This window comes from Jaculus jaculus, chromosome 1 (genome assembly GCF_020740685.1).
Source record: "Jaculus jaculus isolate mJacJac1 chromosome 1, mJacJac1.mat.Y.cur, whole genome shotgun sequence".
In the NCBI taxonomy this organism is placed as follows: Eukaryota; Metazoa; Chordata; class Mammalia; order Rodentia; family Dipodidae; genus Jaculus; species Jaculus jaculus.
The window spans coordinates 61,216,181-61,232,871 of NC_059102.1; the positions used below are offsets into that span (position 1 = coordinate 61,216,181).

The 16,691-nt window shown below is 44.3% G+C and overlaps 1 protein-coding gene across 1 annotated transcript in view; it reads right to left on the bottom strand.

Moving 5' to 3' along the window:
- The window catches only part of Cemip2 (cell migration inducing hyaluronidase 2), an 87,096-nt gene extending 71,612 nt beyond the window's left edge, over nucleotides 1-15,484 (bottom strand). The window contains exon 1 of the mRNA XM_004652983.2: nucleotides 15,380-15,484. The gene's annotated coding sequence lies outside the window, so the exon portion shown is untranslated. The remainder of the gene's footprint in view (nucleotides 1-15,379) is intronic.
- Between the last annotated feature and the right edge of the window lie 1,207 nt (nucleotides 15,485-16,691).

Consider the following 16,691-nt stretch of genomic DNA (forward strand, 5'->3'; position numbering starts at 1 on the left):
TGTCCACTAAGGCCCTCTGAGTGCCACACGGTGGGCTTACAAAGTTCCACCACCTGCACCCCCACAGAAAGCCGGTGGTGGCCACATGTGCCTAGACTCCCGCTGCCGAGATGGGCTCACACAGGAGAATCAGCGGCGCTTACTGGTCAGCCAGTCTGACTGGAAAACGGCTGTGAGAGGCGAGCAACATGATACAAGGAGGACCAAACACACACCAATACCACACACTTTAAAATGTCAAGTTTAGCCTGAAGTGGTGGTAAATCTTGTAACCCCAGCACTGCGCACTCAGGAGGTGGAGCCAGGTACAGGCAGGAAAATCAAGAGTTCAAGGCCATCTTTGGTTACATAGGCAATTTAAGACTAGGCTGGTGGTGACTAACAGCTCACCAAAAGCCAGGCATGGTGGCACACGCCTTTAATCCCAGGACTCGGGATGCAGAGGTAGGAGGATCACCGTGAGTTCGCGGCCACCCTGAGACTACATAGTGAATTCCAGGTCAGCCTGGGCTAAAGTGAGACCCTACCTCGAAAAACCAAAAAGAAAGCTCACCAATGTGCTGTGAAGTGACAGCTGAATGTTCAGCACTAAGTGAGACATCTCTATCACACTCTCCAAGGCTCACTGCAGAAGAAGTGGCGGGAAGAATTTAAGAGCCAAAGGAAAGGGTATAGTGTTTTGTAATACTGCTTACAGACTCACAGTGGCCATGGTATTCATGACTTCACACTGGCTACCTACACAAGACCTGAATAGTAGGAGTGGGGGAAATGATGATATAAAAACAGAAGACAAGCTAGTTGGACAGAAGGGATTCAATGTGAACAGGATACAGGAAAGAGGAAAAGCAGGATGGTGGGACGGGATTATAATCATGGCATAATTTATACACACACACACACACACACACACACATATATATTTTTCAAAGTTGTCAATAAAATTTAAAAACAGACAAGCCTGGCCTACATCAGATGCTGTCTCCAAAAAGAACACTACAGTTCAGATCATATGGGTTAAAAAAAAAAAAAAGCTCAAATGCATTTACCATTGAGCACTGTTCTCAATATCTTTTGTCATACTGACTCATTTGACATACTTAATCCAACAAATCCACAAGTTACTATTATCCCTTTTTGATCAAAAGAAAAAACTGAGGCCGAGAAAGGTTAACTGATTTTTGCCAAACATCACAGTTAGTGGAGAAATCCAAGACTTCAACTTGGGTACTCTGACTCTAATGATGGGGCTCCCGCCATTTTGCAAGGGTGCAGTCAGAGCCCAAGCGGCCTGAAGGAGTACGTTCATCTTCTCAGGCGTTGTCCATGTCAAAGGGCCCTGAACTGACAGTTTGTCATTCTTTTTTAGCTATGAGAAGCTGACACACAAAAAGGGCAGTTCCTGTCTCTGTTCTTTATAGTCAGCACTGGGAAGCGTAAGTTGTGAATGAAACGTTGTTAGGGAGGGAGGGTGAGGAGGCGGGAAGAGCTGGCTATACCACAGCCTCACTGCGGTGACTGGTGCCAGGTCTGATGCGCTCAGTGGCTTCCCGGGCATGACGTTCAGCCTCTTTTCCCATGAGTCTCCCTCCAGCACCAGAGTAGCCCAGCTGCCGGATGTCATCCACCTCACGGTGACATCCCTCCTGTGCTTCCAGTGAGCATGGTCTTAGTCTCATGTATGCCTCCATGATGCTCTCAACCATCCGCAAACACATGAAACACATGATGGTCATTAGAGAAATCACAAACAAACATTCCCAGAAACTAAAGGACCTAAAAGTTAGTGGGGAAGAGAAAGGAAATCTAATCAGGAACTGATTCTGAGTTTACAAGGGGTCACAAATATGCACCTGTCACAATGATGGTTTGATGTGAAAACAAGAGTAATTATTTAAATGGCACGTATACTTCATGACAAAGGAAAAATGTCATGATTCAAGTTGCTAGCGAAAAAAAAAAAGGAAAAAAAGCCTGTTGCATGTGCTGAGCAGGAGACTCAAATAATGGCTATGTCTTGCTCGAACAGAGCAGTGTGTGACAAAAACCCTCTTCAGGGTCCTTCACTAACAAAGGAGGACATAGACCAGATATTTCTGAGCTCCAGGCTTGTGGGAGGAAAGGGAATCACCAGCATGATCTGTGCAGAAAGGAGTGGGGATCTTGGCTCCTCAGTCTGCAGGCCTCCAAAGCCTCATTGTTCAGGGTGAAAAGGGCTATGATTATTTATCAGGCTGGAGGGCCCTTCTGTGGGAGATAATGTGCCACCAGATGTACCCACATAAAAAAAGAAAGGCAGTGAGAGGCTCAATGGAGTTGCCAGTCCACTGAGAATAAGAGAATATTTTGTGTTGTCAAAGTCACAAAATGGCCAACTTAATATGAAGTTCTAGATGGCCTCTGCCTCAAACCAAAAGTTATCTTCTGAGTCCTTCAGCCTATTTGATTGTAAAGTGTAAACGAACACACATGCTCTCTTGTTTTAAGAAGTAACATTTTGCTGGCACCAACGTTTTAGAAGAGGGAAAAAAAATTCTTGCTTTTTAATTTTTTTTTCAATATAGGGCTTTACTCTAGCCCATGCTGACCTGCAATTCACTATGTAATGTCAGGGTGGCCTCAAACTCAAACTCACAATGATTCTCCTACCTCTGCCTCCCAAGTGCTGTGATTAAAGATGTGTGCCACCACACCTGGCCAAAAAAAAAAAATCATGTTTTAAGTAAATTCCCTCTCAGTTCATTGAGATATTTGAAATTATAATATATAAATACCACACCTTTACATTTTATTTCACACTTACGGTTTGACTCTGCACAGTATTATGAACCAATTCCTTTGAATACATGAACTGCTAGTTATAGATCTAAATTATTCATGAAACAAGGCATTTCCCTAATTCAGGAAGCAGCCGTGCTCTTGTCAGGAGAGGACTGATGTTAGGAAGTCCCTCCGGGATAGATCTGCAACATCTTCAAAAAAATACAATTCCACAATTCAACGTTAAGTTACTTGCTTGGAAGGCCCTCTGAAATTCACCAACACAATACTATGGAAATGCCATCCAGTTTGCCAGCCCAGCTCAACCATGGCTCCCTAACCCATAAAGTGGTTCTGACTACTTGGAGCACTTGTCTGAGTTCTGCACCCAGAAAACAGCAGAGGACAGTGACAATTCCTCGGGCAACCAGGCTTCCACACATGCAAGACATCACCTGAATGCTACGAAGGGCCAATACTTCACTTCAATGCGGTGTGTTTGTTCGTAGTGCAGGGCACTTCTTAAAGGTGGTTCTTAGAGTGGGAAACAGACTATGCAGGAAGAAGACATCCATAGTTTGATGCCTCCTAAGGCTACCACAGTGAGGACCCACAAAATAACACAGAGCATCCACAATGGGGGGACTGCAGGTCAGCTGGAAATGCATTCCACTGCTTTTAAAGCTAAATTTTGGTATTAGATGATACCACAAAATTCCTTGAAAGAATTATTTTGTATTTACTTACTCAGTGATGAAAAGTGGTAAGCCCAAACGGCTTGGTTTTTAATCAAACAAGAGGGCAAAAAACTAAAAATGTTACACAGTTAATTTAGGTAAATATTTGAAGTAGATAATTAAAGAAATGTCTGAGACTATATGAAAACCTGACTTATAAATGCAAGAAAAAAGTAAGCATTCAAAGAACCTATCCAATTCTTAGTAATTCCCTACCCCCAAAACAGACTCCCTGAAAATTCAGTTATTATAAAAACTTTTTTCTAGTAAAATAAGTATGTATTGCCTCAAACCGTAAGTAACTAAAGGCAGGAGGAATACACACAGTTTATAAAAGAGCATCCAATTAATTTCTTTGATAACAATGTCACAGTAAGTAGTCAGAAAAAAAATATTTTAATTTCAATAATGTTAAAGGATACCAGACTTTTTTAACCTAAGAAGGGGGATATAATCTTGAGAAAATATACTGGGTTTCAAGTAACTGAGTTTTCAAGCACTGCCCTGCCTCATCTAGGAAGCTTCCTCACAATCCCCACATGCACATTCTGTTCATTCTTCCCTGATTGCTGCCAAAGTCTTGGTTTGGGTCTCATGTTTTAGTTCATTCATGTGCTTGTCCATCTTTTCAGCTCGGTATTTTCACAGGGTCTCACACGTAATAGGTATTCAGTAAGTGGTTGCTGAAATTAAAGCATAATCCTGCAAAGGAATTCACCATAAATGTAAGGGCACATGTGTAGTGTGTTTTATACATATATCTTCCAAATATGTGCACACATATATTTTTACTCAAAGGATGTATATGTCTGTATGTATATGTACATATCTACACAAATCAACATTTATACACATATATACTTGACAGAAAACAGACAAATGGTTTAAAAAATTAAATCCATCCTCATTTAATCTGTTTGATTGGGTTTTACGCATGGTCCCAAAGAACCTGTTAAGTTACAGATTTCTCCTTTCTTCTCTCCTGTCCTTTCCTCTCCTTTCTTTCTTTTTTACCTACTCCTTCTACCTCTCTCTCTGTATCTCTCTCTCTCTCTCTCTCTCTCTCTCTCTCTCACACACACACACACACACACACACACACACACACACACACACATTTTATCTCTCTTCCTTTTTCCTTCCCTTCCCTCTACCTCTTTCTCAGACACACAGATTGGAATTTTCCAATTAATCCTTCAACATTTTTGAGGTTCTGGCAAATTTAACTAAACTCTCTTTGTTACTGCTTTCAATATGGAAAAATTAAGAACATGACTTCAGCAAAAAAGTTAGTGCATGTTTAACTATAACAAACTATAATTATAATATGAAATTTGACGACTGAAAGTGTTATTTACAACTGCAAATAGGAATTCTACCACTTCACAGTAAGTTGTAATGGTTTCAACCACACACTATGAAATGCAGCACACATGTAGGAAAAGGGAAAACATTCCACTTTACTATATTGCTATGCTAACAGCAAGAAATGCTGTGATAAAGGGTGGATCTACAGAGACAGTGGCGGTAATGCAGAACCAGTAAGAGTTCGTTCAATGGTCTCTTTACTGCTGAGATGGAATTGCCCACTTTAGGTGCTCAGCACTTAGAGTGATGGAAGACACTCCATTCCTTATCACCAGTCCCCCAAACCACCAGGCCCTTCTACCCAATGCAGAAGAGCTCCAGGATCTGGAGTTCCAATCATGCTGAACACCTAATAAAAATGCACTCCTTTTGCTTCACTTAAGCTACTTCAAATCCCATTTATATACTTTTTAAATATTTATTGATTTATTTGAGAGAGAGAGAGTGTGTGTGTGTGTGTCTGTGTGTGTATAGGCGTGTCAGGGCCTCTCACCACTGCAAACACAAAATCCAGATGCATATGCCACTTTGTGTGTCTGGCTTTACATGAGCATTGGAGAATAGAACCCACTGTGTCAGGCTTTGCAGGCAAGTGCCTTTAAACACTGAGCCATGTCTCCACCATGCTGCCGCCTCTCCCCTTTTATAAGTTCAAATAAAAAATCCAAGGTTGTAAAAGCTAAGAAACTAGCATGATCTACTCAAATGCCTTCTTTTTGATCAACAAATGGTTTTTAAAATAGCAACCAACCAAATATTAGTCTTTGCTTTCTATGAGTTTCAGTATAATAAGGCAAAATTTGGCTAAAGAAACTTTTCCTTTTATTAAGAACTTAGAAAATCGGTATGACATAATTACCGGTATGCCAAAGAAATTTTTAAAAATGCCACAAAAATAAAATACTCCAAATAAGTACTGTATGTGAATTTATGAAAACAAAATGGATATTACTATAAGTATATGTATTTACTGTTAATCCCTAAGCCTTGAGTTTTCAGTTAAAGTTTCTGTATTCCCAATCTTCTACATGTAGAAGACACACAATCAAAGTGAATCTCAGGTTCTTTGGCTTGGTTTGCTTTGTAGTGGTGGTGAGGGGGTGTTTAATTTCGTTTTGTTTTCCACATATACTGTGTCTGCTGTTAAACAATGAACTCAACCTTGAACATACAAATTGTTCAACAATAAATAACTCTTGAGTTTGGGGGCATTTTAATTTTTCCAACTCTCAAATAAATACTTAAGTGTGATCAATTCCTGAAGATTGTATACTTGAATACATTTTAAATAGGTTTTTCTGAAACAAAGAGGTTTGGTAGGTTATTTATCGTTTACAGGAGCATAATATATTACATATTCTATTCTCAATGCATACAGAATAAAATACATTTTTCTAAAACAATGACGATAAAGAATTCAGCAGAAATCCTGTGTCTATACACAGTCAGGTGGGGAGAAAATAGAGTGTTAAAAAACATTAATTGTACTTTCTTGCAGAGATTTGTGTGACTTTATGTAAGCACAGCCCCAAATAATTAAAACCCCTGCAACTGGCACAACAGGACAGCACCTTCCCACTTGCAACAGGGCGCACTCTCCATCATAACTCTGCCTCGGCCACATCTCTTAGTTCAAAATCAGGATGAGTCACAATCACCTGCAAGTGTCTGGCTCTGGTATGTTAGCAAAAAACAAAGTTTTGCTGACTTCCATTGGAATTAGTTTACTTATATTAATCCTGTTTTGCTTTAAGCTGAGTGTGCCCAAGGCAATGTTCATAAGCCCTTAATTATAAGCCTCCCCTTATAAAGTAAAAGGATAAAGGATTAAAAAACATTATTTTTGGCTGGAGAGATGGCTTAATGGTTAAGGCACTTGCCTGAGAAGGACCCACATTGGACTTCCCAGAACCCATTTAAGCCAGATGCACATGGTGGCATATGCATCTGGAGTTTATCTGCAGTGGCTAGATGCTCTGGAGCACCACATTCTCTTCCTCCCTCTCTCTCTAAAAATAAATAAATAAGTTAACACATTATTTTATATTCCCCTGCCTGCTCTCTCCACTTAATTAGTGTAGACACTGTAAGGAATGATATTCTCTAAACTCGGTACCATGTATTAATCACATTATTGCCCTCAAAAGAAAAATCCCCCTAAAATTTGCTACCTCTACTAAAATATAAAACAAGAAATTAGAAAGACTACTTGAAGCATATAAACCTAAAAAGACAAAATTTTTTAAAAAAGAAAAAAAACTATGGGCTAGAGTGATTGCTGAGCAGTTAAAGATGTTTTCTTATGAAGCCTGATGGCTTGTGTTCCATTCCCCAGTACCCATGTACAGCCAGATGCACAAAGGGGTACATGCGTCTGGAGTTCCTGTATAGTGGCAAGATACCCTGGTGCTTGTCTCTTTTTTATCCTCCTCTCCCTTTCAAATAAGGTATATTTAAAAGAAAAAACTTTTTGCTAATCATTTGAATTGGAATAAGTATTTTTATAAAAAATTATATTTCTGCTCAGAAAAGCCATCTTTTAGTTGTAATACTGTGCCAGGAAAAGAACAAAACTACAATCAGAAAATAACCCATGGAAAACAAAAATAGGAGTTTGCTGACCCTCAAAATGGCAGTACCCTTGCCCAGCCAGAAATGACAGTAGGTCGGGTGGGAGGGTGGGTGGTGATGTTGTAGAATGAACAGAGCAGCCCAAACCAAAATGGAATCACTCATGCTGAACACAATATAAACAAAATTAAATTTGAAGAAAGGGAAAAAAAAGATCCAAACAGATTTTTTTCCCTGCAAAGAGATGGCAGTCTACCTGAGTCCAAATAGAAAGGCTGTCCTGTCAGCTTTCCCTCTCAGAAACAAAGTCACCTGCCTATGAGCTTGTTAACCTGGAGTTCAGTTTCCTGTTCCCGCCTAACAAAGCCCACTGCTCGCTGTGGGCCTGGTTGATAGCAGCTCTCATTCGGTTCTGCAGAAAGGGAGCTGCCCCCAGTCATGAAGGCAAAATAAAAGCCAACTAGATCCCTCCCTGTATTTGCTGTCCTTTCTTCTTAGCACAACTAAAAGGTGAGCTGCAGTAATATTGTTCCTCAACTTGAAAAAGTAAACAAAGGACAGGGTCACTCACCTCTCAGTCCTCCACTGTTTCTTTCTGTCCTGTTCTTCTTGTTCCTTAGACTCCTTTCTCTCCTTCTCACCCTTGAAACACTGCTTGCTCTCCCCTCTCCTCTCCTCTCTCTCCTCCCTCCAAAGGCTCCTCATACCATCCCACTTCACGCTTGTTCCCAACTGGCTGGCAAGACACAAGAGAGGCTTCCAACCTGCTGACAGTGACTGATGGCTGTGTAGAGGCACACAATGGCAGCTCACGCATGTCATCCCCTTGCAGCTGACCTTCAAAAGAATGAAGCGAAGCTGGAGCCTGACCTAAAGGAGGCTGATTTAATTAGGGTTACAGCAAAGGGCAGAGCTGCCTGTGGGCTGCATTCTCTGCAGACTGCCTGGGACAACCCTTTAAAATGCTGCTCAAGAAGAAAGAGCCAATAAAGTTACTTTGGTGGAATGCTGGAAGTGATGGGGGGGGGGGTCCTCTTGTAAAACAACAGAGGTATGTTTAATTAACAAGCAGAGACACACCAGAAGTTCACAGTCTAGTGATATACTGATATTGAAATGCAGTGACAGCAATAACTACCCAATGAATATGTCCAGACATGCCTGTCATACCAAGAACTATTCTAGATGAGTAATACAATGCCCAAGCTGCAATGATCCAGGCTACTGAGTACAGCATCAAAGCACAGAATTTTCAGAAGGTCCAGGCCCCAGGTCTACCATCGCTTTTGCCCGCCCCCACAAAATATCTTTCTAAACAGTGAACAAAGGAAAAACTTCATTTTGATCATCTCCTAAGCCAAGGACTCTACTACACAAGGGAAAGAATGGTTAGAAACAACCTCAGAACAAAACTATAAACAGCCCTAACACTCCGAGGTCCACTCCGAGGTTTAGTCCAGTGCTGACAGTCGGGAGCAGGAAGAGTAAACAAGGAACTCCAGTGCATGCTGGGGCAAAGAAAGTGGCCTGGAAGATCTGATTTATTCCACTGAAGCATTGGCCAACGTGGTAATGCAAACAGCAGACTGAAGAAGTCTCAGTCTTTGAACCACAGCAGGCAGCAGTCTACCTATTGGTGAATTCCAAGGCAAATATGAACCATAGTCCATCTCTTCCCAGGGCACATGAAACCAAGGCCAAGCAAAGGGACATTATATATTCTCTGCAGTTGCCTTGATGTTTCCCATGACCTCCAGGCTCCAGAGAGTTGAAAGACAGGGAGGGATTAAATTCTATAAAGATGCAGGAGAACCCAGGCTCGAGGACCCCAACTTTTGGGTCCCTATCCAAATTAGCAAATAATTGACAAAAAAAAAAAGAACTCCTAGAAGGGTAAATAATTATGAGGTTGATTTTAGGAAGAACTAGGATCCAGGAGGAAGGCTAGTTTAAAGACCCAAGGCAAAGATAAGTCATCCGCTTCCTTGCCGGGCCGGAAAGTAGGGAAAGGAGATGGAGAAAATCCCCTCACATCCACATGTGCCAGGCCCATTTATGGATTAAACATCTAATAAAAATGACTTCATCATCAAACTCAGGGATGTGTACATGGGAAAAACCTAATTGGTTCATGGATTCAAGAGACTGACTCAAGGCTGGAGAAATGGCTTAGTGTTAAGGCACTTGACTGTAAAGCCAAAGGACCCAGGTTTGATTCCCCAGGACCCATGTAAGCCAGATGCACAAGGGGGTGCATGCATCTGGAGTTCATTTGCAGAGGCTGGAGGCCCTGCCATGCCCATTCTCTCTCCCTCTCCCTTTGCCTATAATGAATAAAAAAAAAAGAAAAAGAAAAAAATGAACAAAAGAAACTGACTCAGGAGGGGCCAGTCCATCCAGGTGTGATAAGCTAAACAGGAAATAGCTGCCAAGGTATTGTCTGCAGCCATCCTGGGTGACAGTGTATCAGATGGGGCTTCAGGTCCTTCCAGGGCAAACAAGGAAGCATCCGTTCCTATTTTCCTTCGGCCTCTGTCGCTGGCTGATGGGCTTTAAAATGCTCCGTTGCTCCTTTTCCTCCTTCACTCTCAGGAACCAGACTTAGCCAGCACTACAGTGATGGCTGAACTTTGTTCAGCATCCCAGGGAGAGCTGAAAGCAGGCCAAGCCAGCAGGGGGCTGCAAGGCCAGCACACAGGACAGCACAAAAAAATACCTGAAGGTGCCAATCAGGTGAAGACAACATGGGAACCAGATAGCTGGAAAAGGTTATTCATTAGCTAACCATGCCTGGGCAAGAGTGGCTGTCCAGCAAGGACAGACAGGGTCTATCTAAATCAGCACCAGCACTTAAAATAGCAGTGGCTGGACTGTCATTAACAAAAGGATGCTGTGAACCAACAGAAAAGATGACTCATCTTTCATCTGGCCTGTGAGCTGCATCTCAAAGGGACCCTACAAAGTTCCTCACCATTAAAAACACTTACTGATATTTGAATGTGCCATGTGATGCCTGGAGAATGCTATCAGTGCCCTTCTATTGAACAATTATAGCCATGTTTTTCATTTATGAAGTATACATTTTTTTACAAGTGGCAAAGCTGATTCTATAGTGTTGGCATTAAGGGGCATCAAAAGAAAACTAAGTGGCTAGAGAGATGGCTTAGTGGTTGAGGCTAAGTGGTTAAGGCTTGTAAAGCCTAAGGACCTAGGTTCAATTCCCCAGTACCCATGTAAGCCACATACACAAGGTGGTGCATGTATCTGGACTTTGTTTACAGTGGCTAGAGGCCCTGGTGCACCCATTCTCTCCCTCTCAAATAATTTTTTTTTTTTAAAAAAAGGAACACCAAGGACTCATTCTTCTCCTTTCTTCTGAAGCCTGACTCAGGCCTTTTGCCTTTGGCTAAATGAAACTCACTAATCCATAATGTTAATAACTTTCAAATTTCAATGTGAAAATAATTCTTCAGTGAATAGTCACCATTAGCAGAGACCATTTTAACAGACAGCTTACAGTCTCCAAAGTATAAGTCAATAGTTAGGTAAGAGCTTTCAGATCAATAATCAGTCTGATCAAGACATCCAGCTTGTGGCGCCAATTTGTATGTTTTAAGACACATCATCAAATTCAGAGTCAATAAAAACAGATCTTTTCACTGTGGCTTAAAAATGGACTGTCTTAAAAACTGCATTCACTAACCTGAAGTCCAAACACTTGTTTCCATTCTAGAAATGGCCAAGACCCTGGAAATCTATGGCTGAGACCAGTATGATTAAGCTAATATTTCCATATGTTTATAGCTTTCAGGCAACAATGGCCCAAGAGAACTTTCAATGGTTTAATACACTAAAGCTAAAAATGCCACAAACTCCTCTTCAGTAAATTTTTCATAACATAAAATTCTCCTCTACTTGGGCAGTAGAGGCAGGAGAATCAAAAGTTCACAGTCACCCTCAACACAACAAGTTGAAGACCAGCCTGGAGTATATGAGACTGTCTCAAAACTAAATAAATTTCTACTAAATACAACTATACTTTTATTTACTATCCAAACTGAGAAGGAGCCCTTACACCACCAATGTAAAATGTTTATCATTTTCCACCATGTAACAGAAATAAGTTGTAACAATATGTTTGCAAGGGGAGTCTGACAACAGTAATTTTGAAACAAATTTGTGGGGTGATAGTAGTTTCCCAAGGTGTTTCATCTTTTTAGAGAGGTTTTATTAAAGTTTACATCTCATTTACCTACCTTCCTGCTGCTCTGTGACTTGCAAACTCTAGAAATGCAAAAAGGTATTTGCTGAACACAGTTAACCTGACAGCCAACATTAAAATCTTCCCAAGACCAGAACAGAGAAAGCAAAGGAAGATATAAACTATTTCTAGTATTTCTATTCTATACAGTCTGAATAATGTTTCCAGGAACTTGCTTCTTTGGAAGAAAAATGTGTATTTTTACAATATTTCAGATTTTCATCCTGTTTATAGAAAGTGAAAATAAAGCTAACATTATTTTTTATGTTCCTTACTTGACAGAAATGTTTTACAAATAATAACACCCCACCATGGGTACCATGTCTCCTAGAACACAGGAGATGAAAAGACATAAGTCAGCCTAGAGCACGCCTTTAATCCCAGCACTCAGGAGGCAGAGGTAGGAGTATCGTTGTAAATTTGAGGCCAGCATGAGACTAAACTGTGTGTTCTGGGTTAGCCTAGGCTAGAGGTAGACCCTGACTGGAAAAAATCCAAATAAATAAACAAATAAATAAATAAAGAGGAAAAAAAGTGCTGTCTGGAAACAGAGACAAAGAGGTCCTTGTCCCAGCATGGCCATTAATTTGCTACATAAGTGTACCTAGTTAGTTAGTCTCACTGGGTCTCCACTTCCTTGCTTTATTATTTTTTAAGAAACATTGCAACTATAGCCTAACACTAGGCATATGGAAGGATCCAAAACACCAATTTACACTCATATCACCCTCCAAAGTCACATGTAGCTTTAAATACCTGAGTATGGGCTCCTACCAAAAGGCAATTTATTAAAATGACAGGTGAGCTTAAGTCCATTTCAAGTATAGAAGAACTAAAGCAAGTATTGCTTAAGTTTCACATTTCACTAGACAACAGCTGCTGTTATTGAGAGCTTGAACAGTCTAGCTGAAAATTACACATCTTTCCAAATGGAGAAAACTAGAAAGGGTGATTTTCATGGTCTCAGAATAGATAGCTCCACACCACCCCCACTCCATTATTCATCTTGTTGGAAGACAGGAAGGTAAAAGGCAGCTTGGCTTGGGGAAGAAAGATGTTCAGTACAAACTCTCACAAATCTCTCTCAAGTGAGGCCCTGTATCAGACAGCCCATACTTCCAAATCAATGCTCACAACCCCAAGCCAAAAAAAAAAAAAAAAAAAAAATCCTGTGAATGGGAGGGGCAGGTGGCAGGATTAGGGAGAAATACCACAGGACAATAGCCAGCCTGAAGTCCAAAGACTTGTTTCCATTTTGGAAGGGGCCAAGACACTAGAAATCTGTGTCTTAGACTAGTGTCATTAAGCTATGATTTACATCTATTTGTAGCTTAAAATAAACACATTTAAAATGCCTGTTGAAAACAGACAGTACTAGCTTATAGAGTAATTTTTATGTACATAGCAAATTCAACTGAATCATCAGAATATTCCATTAAGCATTTTTAAACTAACTTGACAGAGAAAGAAAACTGAGGTATTTGCCCAATAGCAAATTGTCATCAAATGCCAAAACCTTGTTTTAAACCCATATCTGACCTCAAGCCTGTCAATCTTGGTATCTTTACATTTTAAAATGATAGTTCTGGGTGTGGTGGTAAAAGCCACTCACAAATGTAGCAGTTTGAGGCCATCCTAAGCTACAGAGTGAGACCCAGTCTCAAAATAGGGAAATAGTGCTATGATCCTTATGATCACAGTTTTCAGCCCCTACTGTTTTGTCTGATTTAACCCATTTTGTTTTTCAGAAACTGTTGTACTGTCCCACCTCCACTAAGTTTCTACTCTGTTCTCTTAAAGAAAAGTGCACAAAGTAGTTCTCCCAACCATTTACACACTGGCAGGACCTCAGCACTGTTAATTTGCTTGTGTCCCTGGATGACTCATTTCTTCAGCAAAAGAGCAATGTACAACAGGCAGGGAATTCCCGTGCCCTTTGGCTTCCCCAGCTGCAACCACTCCATCGACTTCCCTCTCTCCCCAACAGAAACCGACACCAGCAGGGCTTAGATTCCTTCCAGAAGGTCGGGCACACAATGAGCAATTAATGTTAGGCTAAGGGTGGGCGGCTGGGTTACATGGATGGTGCACTACCAATAAATATTTCAGAGCACTTTACAACGTATATATTTAAGGCAGCATTCCAAATGTGAGTTTTACCAAGATTAAGCTTTCCATTTCAGAGATGTAATTTATCTTTCTCAATTTCAGGAACTTACTCAGAGACACACAGTAGCAAGTAGAACCCTTTCAACTTCAGAATGGCCGCATCACTACCTACCCAACCCTACCTCCTAACACCCCTACGCCGCCTGTGCTTGCAGAGTTTTCCATTTTCTGAGTAGATGTTTCAGGAAAGACCTGATTGATTTGACTGGAACTCACTGGTTACTGAATAAATCAAAAAATACTTGCCTCCATTAGCCATGGAATGGCTATGCCTAAACCAGTGCTGGGAAAAAGCAACCTTCCTTAACAGTAATGACATCATAAGTAACAAAAGAAGTGTGTGTGTGTGTGTGTGTGTTCACGTGAGCGCGCGCGTACACATACCTCCACACACACAGTAAAATGTATGTATTTGTTTTTAGCAGCCATTTCCAACAGGTATGCCTTGCTGCCCAGGGAATTCAGGCCTCCATCGGCTCAGGTGAAGCTTCGATCTCTTCTCCTCCCCCTCTAAATTACAACTTTTTTTTTTTTTAACTGGTGAGAGCTCCCAAGACATTTGCACACCTTCATTCAATATGTGTAACTTCACAGCGCCACAATGTTTCACACTGGCACACGACCAGGGGATGGAGGCAGTGAGCGGCCCATGTGCAGAATAAAAGTTCCCACAATTACTAGGCACTCTTTCACCGCAACCTCTGATGAAAGGAGACATATATCAAAGTCTGTTTTCCTAACCTTGTGCGGAGGATTTAAGTGAGCTGCTTCCGCTCCACAGAGAGATCTGGTGGCACACATCAACCTTTACCAGTGAGCATCCAGACAAGTCATGACCTTGGATGTATTGCTGGGACATAGTAATTAGCATGAGCTGCAGCACCTGGGGTCCTCGCAGTGAGAGCCCCCTTCTTTACCGGGACCTCCCAACTCTGTGGAGTAAACCCGGGTAGAAGAATCCAGGGCCGAAGCCATTCATCCATGTTACAGAAAGCTGCCCAGATTCTTAAGCCACGCCTTACCTTAGAGAAAGCAAGGTGGAGGGCGGAGGACCCACCAGCCCAGGGGAATAGTGCGGAGACAAAGATGCCCCCAAACGCACCAGCGCGCGCACGGGCGCCAGGACTCCCCCAACCACCCGCCCCGCCCCCCGTCAACCTCTCCCCGAGGTCCGCGTCCCACTCTCCAGAAAGTTTAAGGGCGGTTTAACACCGACTTTGAAAGGTCCATTGTTCCCTTCCCTGCGACCGCACAGAGAAAGGGAGAGAGATCAATCCCGCCTCCCCCGGCTCCCAAGGACCCTTTCACGTGGAAAGGAAAAGCCCCCGGGAGAAGAGGCGAGGGGACCGCGGAACGCGCGGCCGCACCTCCATCCAGGACGTTCTCCTGCTCAGCACAAGCGCCCAGCGCCGGAGCCAGCCAGGCCTTCGGGACACGGGAAGGAAGGTGCGCGAGTCCCCGGGGACGACGAAGGGGGCAAGGCTGGCGATCTCCGGTGACCCGGTCGTCTTACCTTCTCCTCCCCCCGCTCAGCGTCGGTGACTCAGGTGCCTACGCGGAGATCCGACCCGAGCTCCGGGCGCTCCCGGCTCCCGATCTCCCGTCCATGGCCAACGAGTCCCCCCACCCACCCACCCCGGGGCCCGCCGGGCGCTCGCCGCAGCCCGGAGGTGAAGCGCTCTGCGCCGGGGACTGACGCGCACTTCCCTCCGCCTCCGCGGCCGCCCCTGCCAGCCCGGAGCCCGGCCCAGGGGCCTCGGCTAGCGCTCTCCCTTCCCGGGCGCCGCTCGGCTCTCTCCGTGCCTTCCCCTCGGGGAGGAAGAGAAGGGCAGGCGTCACGCGGGCGACGCGGGCCGGGGCGTCCCGGAGACAATAGGGGGAGCGCGGCTCTCGGGCGTCACGCTGGTCGCTGGTCGGCGGGCGCCGCGGCTGACTAGGGTCGCGCTCAGCCTCCGCCGGCCAGACAAGCGGCCCGGCTCTGCTGGGCCCGGGGCACGGGATTGGGCGGGCGGGCGGCCCCGAGCCGGGGAGGCGGGACTGCGGCCGGGGAGGGGCGGGGCTCCGGCAGGCTCCGCCCCCCGCGGCTGGCGGCGAGCTGTGCGCGCGGGATCAGCGCCTCTCGCTGCCCGCAGCTGGAATCGCCACCCGGAGGCCCGCGGGGCTCCCAGGATGCGCCGCGGACTGCAGCTCCAGGCGCCCGCCGGCCGGCCCGCGGGTCCCGGCTCCGGCCTGGCTCCACCTGAGTCCGTGCGCGTCACTCACAGCCTAGTCCCGTGCTGCTCGGCTCCTGCGGACTGGAGCGCGGGCCCCGCATCTCTCCAGACCCCATCACCTCCGGCTGAGTCTGACGCCGCGGTGCAGACGCCCCCTACCCTGATCGTCTTCCAGACCGCCTGGGCTAAGCGTGACCTGCTCTGTCTGCGCTCCGGAAAGAGGCTGACTCGGCGCCACATCACCCTCAAGGGTGGGCCACATGCCCCCCCCCAAAAAAAAATATGTTTGCGTATGCATCAGGTCACAGAACCACAGCTGCCCCCACCTGACCAGCCACGGCCGCTGAATTCTTGGCCCAGAAGTTGCCGCTCTGGGACTGTTCCTTGGGGCGCTGAGGGCAGCCCCAGTAACCCGCTCTAGGGCCAGAATAAATACACCTCGCTGTCCCCACGCCTCCCGACCGCGCCCCTCGGCGTGGGTGCCATCCCTCTCCAAAATGCTCACGGGGGCTGGAACACACACACATACACGCACACGCACCCTGATCTAGAAAACACACACACACCTCCGGGCGCCCTGGCGGAAGCTGTTCCTGTACAGGAAAAGCCTTG